Genomic DNA, 6,874 nt, shown 5'->3' with positions numbered 1-6,874 from the left:
TGGCTGTGCCCCCTCCCAGCTTCTTGTGCACCTCCAGCCTGCTCAGTCAGGAGAGCATGGGGAACTAAATAAAGTCCTTGCCTAGTGTAAGCACTGCTCAGCAACAACTAAAACATGGGTGCGTTATCAACTTTGTTCTCGTCCTAAATCCAAAACACAGCACTGTACCAGCTACTAAGAAGGAAATTAACTCTATCCCTGCCGAAACCAGGACACCGTGCCACAAGCATGACCCTCCGCTCCCTCTTTCCCCACCGGCGGCTGGGGTTGACATGCCGGCACCGCGGTGGGGAGCACACCGCCAAGCGTGGGTGGTTGCATTGGACCGCGCAAACCGCGGAGGAGCTGCCCACAGCCTGCAGGAGAAATGGTGCGGGGACACGGTGTGGCGACAAGGAGGGCTTTTCTGCGCCCTTGTCATTTACCAATCAGTGGCACTGGTGCACAGCGTTCCCCAACGCAAACAGTTTGTCCAGGATGGGGTAACCGTGTCGGCGTGAGGCGGCAGTGCCGCTTGGATGGGCTGCTGAACCAGGACACTGCCGGACAATCTGGAAAACTCAGTCTCCTCCTTCGTGCTTGGGTTTCCACGCCTGTAAAGCAGGAACAGTGGTGCTGATCTCCTGCGTGATTTCTGTGAGATACGCGGGTGACAGCCAGTATGAAACAGGCTGATACTACTACTGAGAATATTATTTATTAATAGATTTTATTAGTTAGGGCAATGCTAGGACTTAAGGTGCAAACACTCTTGCCACAAAAGTGGGAAATTTTCCTCTTCAAAATACTTTAGTTTGGGAGTGTTTCTGTGGCAAGGAGAGCAAACCTCATCACCCATGTATGGCCCTCTTCTGCTTACTCTATACCACGATTGTTGCCGTGTCCTGTGCGTTTATTCAAGAGCTCTACAGAAGGTGCCTCTGGTGTGGGACAGCCTGAATCCCTTCGAGGAGGAGCGTGTGGATTGAGCTGCAGGGAGAGGAAAGGGAGTTACTGGTTCTTCCATCTGCTGTGGTCTTGTAACCAGAAGACGCACAGGGAGAGGAAAGGGAGTTACTGGTTCTTGTAACCAGAAGACGCGGCACTCGGCCTCGTAGTGCCTAGATGCTCAGAGTCACTCTGGAGGCTACAGTCTTGCAGCCTTTGCTGGAGTAGAGTCTTTCTTCGCTGGGGTAGTCAGTCGTTGCCAAGGCAATCTCTGCAACGAGGTCTTCATCCTCGGGATGCCCTTGCACGCACAGCTCCTCCCGGACACACTCTCTCACATGTTTACATTTGAGAGGAAGGAAAGGGATGAAATAGTCAATCAGGTTCCTCTGGGTCAGTTGACTGTGAAAGAAACCACCTGGAAGAGAGAATAGGGAGCTTTGCCATCGGAGTGCTGCAGAGGCCAGTGTGTTGCTGCACGCTTCATGGATCATTTTGCAGAAGACCTCAGCAGTCCTGGGACTGAGCCCTAAGCCCAGAGGTACTCACTGTTTCTGTTCCTGAAAATTTCCTCTGAGAGCAGAGACTGGAGCTTCTTCACAGGAACGTCTTCTCTTCAGCCTTCTCTAGTAATCAAGAGCAATCTCTGTTATCTTATCTCCGCCTGCATTGCTGTTAGGAAAAGAGATTCACTGGCTCGTTAGAGCTGTATCTTTGCCATCTTTATTGCTCAGATCTAGGCACTGGTTTAAGTCACTCTGTGTGAATCTGCAGTGGAGTGGAGGTGCCGTGTCCCTACATGTGGGTGCTGCCCAGAGATGGGAAGTGACGAGGACCACACTACCTCCCAAATGACAGCAGCGTCTGACGGTATTGAGCGCTCCTCTGGCACAGTGGCTTGAACAACGGCGTTGGTCATTGCAGCAGAGCAGGGGGATTGGTGACACAGCCAGGTGTTAGCGAGAGGCTCTCTAACAAGCTGCTACTCACTGTGGTAATTGCTGCCTCAAGCTGAAATAGGTAGCTGGCCACGCGTTTGAATGCAAAGGCGTGCTGAGAGGTACGCCAGCCCAAAGCTTGGGGTTTGGGCTTGCTTCAGTCATGTCACATGAAAAGAGCTGGGATGAACCTCAGCAAAGGGATTTCCCAGGAATAATACCTGGAGGAATTGTGCTCCCTTGATCTGTGTATGCAAGTGGCCTTCAATAGGCGAGTTCTCCTCTCTCTGCATCTAAAGAGCCCCGTAGGGGAGTCCCACCCATCTTACAGAGAACTTTCTGCCTAACAGTAGTGTTACAGAGCTGGAGAAAACATATTTACTGACCACTGTGGAAGTGGCATGTCCAGTACTTTTGAAAGCCACCATAGATACCTGTGCATTTCCCATTGAGGAATGGGAGCCTTTTTAGCCCTGGAACAGCTGACGTCTCTTTGTAGTGCTGAATAGCTCGGATCTTCCGGCTGACACGACGGCTGGGCCTGTTCATTGACAACATGCTGTGAAGACAGACAGTGAGGGACCCTGAGCTGCTCGGCCACGCTGCAGTCAGCTACAAACCTGTCAGCAATTGTTACTCCCTTTGTCTCTGCAGATTCTGTGGGACTGTAATTCCCTTTTCGCCTTTGGCTTTCCTTTCTTCAGAAAGAGGAAGATCGCCTTGCCATAATAAATGCCATCAATCTCTTCGTGGTAGCCAAGGAATGGCATGATAGAGTCTGTCAGGCCATGTGGCATCTGATCCATTTCAGAGAAGATAAAAAGGGATCTTGGACAGGCACTGACGTTGCCCCGAATCCAATTCTGCAGCTGCTCCTGTGAGAAGAGGCAAAATTACCTGGGATTTGCACTCACAATTGCAGACAAATTGAAGAAAGTGAGATAAAGCTGGAAGTACCTTACCGAGTTGGACATGTGAAAGGTGTGGGAAATGCAGTACTGTGCTGAAGTGGTGCACAAACCTCCTTCTTGGTATATTAAGCTGATAGAGGTTCTCTGCAACGATACTGCTGACAAACGATTTGCCTGTTCCAGTCCGGCCGTGGAAAGACATCACCAGGGGCTTCCTGGGCCATCTGGAGTACGTATTTGCACTCGGAACTCTCAGAACTATCTGGATAGCAAGATGCTGGCCAAAGACTTTTCACTCCAAATCCATTTTTATAACTGAAGGAATGAGGGGACAGAAAGGTCAGAAAATGCCATATTATTCCTCCCTTTTGTTTTGGTTGCAGCTGAATGACCATCAGGGAGAACAAACGTTCTCTGCTCTCCAGCCGTGACAAGATTGTGAATCAGCAGAGAATCCAACTGAGGAGCAGACTCATGAATCAGACTCTCGATGGCATTTATGGGAACCAAGCAGTTTGTATGAGATAGGCAGGAGTCCCAGCAGTATTGTGGCTACTGCCTTCTATAAAGTCCTGGGATGGGATCTAATGTATTTGCAGAGACTTGTTCACCGCATGTGCTAAATTCTTGTTAACTGTTTTTGTGGCATCTAGCATACCTCGCATTTATAGAAAAATGTCCTTCTGTTGCTGTATCAAGTTCTCTTTAAAAAGTACCACAACTGGTGTTTCAGTGGCTAAAGTACTAGAAAGCAGCTTGTTTGTAAGCAGCCGAATCCAGAGCTGTTAGGAAGCGACATATTGAAGTACCTGGAGGCACACAGGTCTCCAACAGCTGAGGATTTGTTTTGAAATCTGCGTCCCAGCTCTGAAATTTGTAATCCCATGATAAATGGAAGGGGGGTTTCCAGGTGGCAGGATTGGGAGGTTTTGGTTAAAAGGTTGCATAAGCTCTTTTTCAGACCATGCACTAGTTCCCTGCAGGGAGGGTGAAACAACCCTTTCTTCCCTTTTCAGCGAGGACTGACAGCCTGCTTGTCTCAGGGAAGTGAAGCAGCATGTTTTGAACCTAGACCTACCACTAACTGCTGCTCATTTGACATGTATTACAGGCAACCACCAACTGGGGTGTGGGATGCCACTGGGGTGTCCTTCTCAAGAAGACGCGGGATTATATCGTTAGCTCTTAGCCTTGAATTCACCTCCAGAATTTTGCCTGCTTCTGCCAGTATAAACCAAGACACCAGCATGGAAAATGCTCCAGTACTTTCGTGACAAGCAGGGTACATGACCACTTGTGGGATAAGCAGTTTTAGGTTAGTACGGCCTTTGCCTTCTAGAGCCACGGTGGGCGGTAACTCTTATCTTTCCACAACCACCGCAAAGGAGGCTGGCATTAAAAAGGAAGCCCTCACCACCCTGGGAAGGACCATCAGCTGGTCCCACTGACAACTTGGCTCAAGGTGCCCTTGCCACTGCCCTACCTGGTAAGTTCAGCATGTCCGTCATATTGCAGCACTCCAGGAGACTGCACTTGAGCCAGGAGTGAGGGGAGAGGAGCTGCCAAGCGACAGCAGCACCACCGCCCATGAAGATTGAAGTGCTAAGAGGGTCCAAACCTGGCGTCAAAGTGGGCACAAGAATAAAGAATACAGCAGCATTCAGAAGCTTCATGGTGGGAACTGAAAGCCAGCCTGGCTCAGCAGGAAACGAAAGCAAAAGACAAATTACAGGGTAATTGCAGGAGCGTGGGGCCTGAGGCTGTTCAAGAGGATGGACGCCAAATTTCCTGTAAGCTGGAGGTGTTAATGAGTTAACAGACTTATCACACTGTTCCTCGAGAACTGAAAGTGTTGTGAGCAGGGTATCGCGTATGAATAGAGTGAGAGTTTGATCAGAAGAATCCCAGCTCTGAGGGGAGCAGGACTGGAACCTCACTGCATCTTAACCAAGGCGCTAATTAGTCTGGTGATTAACCAGGAACATAGCGATGCTTGTTTTGGGCTTAGTTCAGAGTGGGTTCTGCACCTAGCACCGCAGAGCCCAAAGGTTTCCGTGGCAGTGGTTGGAGCTCTGCAACTCACAGGACTGAACATGTCAGAAAGCTGCTTTATTAAAACCAAGTTCTCAGCGTGGATATTTTGTCCTGACAACTCCATGACCCTCCACCACCACCAAAGAAGTGTATTTGCAAAGGGGAAGGCCAGACACTGAAACAGCTTTCGTTTTCTCAGCAAACGCTTTTTTAAATGAAAAAAACGTGAAAAGCACTTTTAAGTAATTCTCATTTTATTTTTAAAATCTCATTGGAAAAACACTGAGCAGCATTATTTAGTATTCAAAATACATGCTCAAGGTTTGACGTCTCTCTTGAAACGAGTGCCCTGTGCTGCTGACTGCTGAGCACCCGGGAAGCCCCGTCGTTCCCTGTTTTGAGAGAGTCCTCGCTGTCAGCTGCCGTCGAGTCTTGAGGTGGGCACGGCTTAGACTCTTGGCTCGTTATTCCAAGGTAGTTTGCCCAGATGACTCACTTGTACAGAGGGGTGTCCTCAAAGCCCCAGGGTTGGCTGCCAAGGAGCTAACACCTGAGGAGCAGGGCTTGCTGGGCTTTCTGGCTGCGATCTCTCCGTTAGGACACCCGGAGGCTGCATAGAGGCCAGAGGAAGGAACTGGCAGTGCCATATGCAGGTTTCCATGTTTCCTGGACTCTGTCAGAGCTCTCTTGGAGACAACTCAAATGACAGTTTTACAAAGGTGGTTTAATAACGCTGAAAAAATGCTGGGAATTTCCCAGTCAACTGTTTCCTTGATGCACCGGTCCTCTGCATTTGTCTGTGCCGAACACTAGATGGGGTGTCAGACAAAGGTTTTAGTCCAGGATTTACAGGGTAGAAAAACTTTTGCAGAAAACTGAGTCATGCCTGAGAAAAACAGAAGAGAGAGGAGTATGCATCTGCAGAGCTGACCGCTTGTGTTACGAAACGTGATTTCTTGGAAGACCACACAACCCAGCCCTCATGGCTGCTGAGGGTTCACGGAGACCAAGAGCCTCACAGGCAACTTCAGCAGGGGACTGAGAACAGCTAAAGTCATCCTACAAAGGAAGATGGAGAGTTTGAATAAAGAAATGAGGCTGTTTAGCTGGGATCTGCAGATTCTCTTGTCTGTGCATCTGAATTAAAGGTGCAAGCAGGTTGCGTTGCTCACCTCACAGGCTTCAGCAGATATTTCACCGTTCCTTTGTAGAAACAGAACGTGGTCCCATGAACACTGAAATGGACTGTCACCCCTGAATGTCCCTGGGATAAAGTGTAGTGTGGACTGTCACCCCTGAATGTCCCTGGGATTGTGGGATTGTCCCAAGTTGTGTCTTGCAAAGGGTGAATCAGTTTCACGGTTTATGGTCCACCCTTTCAAACCTGGATGGCATGGAGCCTCTTCTGACTGATGGGTGAAGGGGGCGATGAGATGTCCCTAGTAAATTTTTCATTGTGGTCTTGTGTCGTTTTACAAGGTCTCACCAGCCTGGAAGGGACTGCATCTCCCAAAACACAGATAGGAAATGCAAAGTGATATGCTAGAAACAACACAGAGAAGAAGAATTACCTCGTCTACAAAAAGAAGGGGTAGCATGGGACACATCTATAGATCTTCTCCTTTCCATGTGGGAGGGAGGTGGCATATATTTCCTATACAACAATAGGATGTATGCTGCATAACAGGTACCAGATGGGTGTTTAAATAACCTTCAGCTGCAACATGTCATGCTGTTATCTCATTATCCCTTACAAGTTAAATGGGTTCAAGCTGGGCCCGGACATGGATGAGATGTCTAATAGCGGTGGTGAGGCTGACACTGATGGCAATTTCCTTGAACAGCTGTCTGGAAGCTCCAAGTGGAGCACAGACCCCGCAACACACAGTCCACAGTGCAACGTCTTGTTGCCTATTGTGTTGCGCTGATGAGGACGTTGTTCTTCTGTCTCAACACCCTCCTGTGCCCTGGGCACAGAATTGGCATCCTGTCATGTATTCACACTGCCCTCCCGACCAGCATGGGGGGGGGGGGTGGGCCAGCGGGGGGTCATTTTGAATAAGC

The 6,874-nt window shown here is 49.2% G+C and overlaps 1 pseudogene; it reads right to left on the bottom strand.

The window, feature by feature from the left end:
- Positions 1–1,100: 1,100 nt before the first annotated feature.
- LOC103905303 lies at positions 1,101–4,449 on the bottom strand (annotated as a pseudogene).
- Between the last annotated feature and the right edge of the window lie 2,425 nt (positions 4,450–6,874).

This window comes from Aptenodytes forsteri, unplaced genomic scaffold (genome assembly GCF_000699145.1).
Source record: "Aptenodytes forsteri isolate BGI_AS27 unplaced genomic scaffold, ASM69914v1 Scaffold136, whole genome shotgun sequence".
Lineage (NCBI taxonomy): Eukaryota > Metazoa > Chordata > Aves > Sphenisciformes > Spheniscidae > Aptenodytes > Aptenodytes forsteri.
The sequence above is the reverse complement of the archived record's forward strand: the minus strand, read 5'-3'. Positions and strand labels throughout refer to the sequence as shown.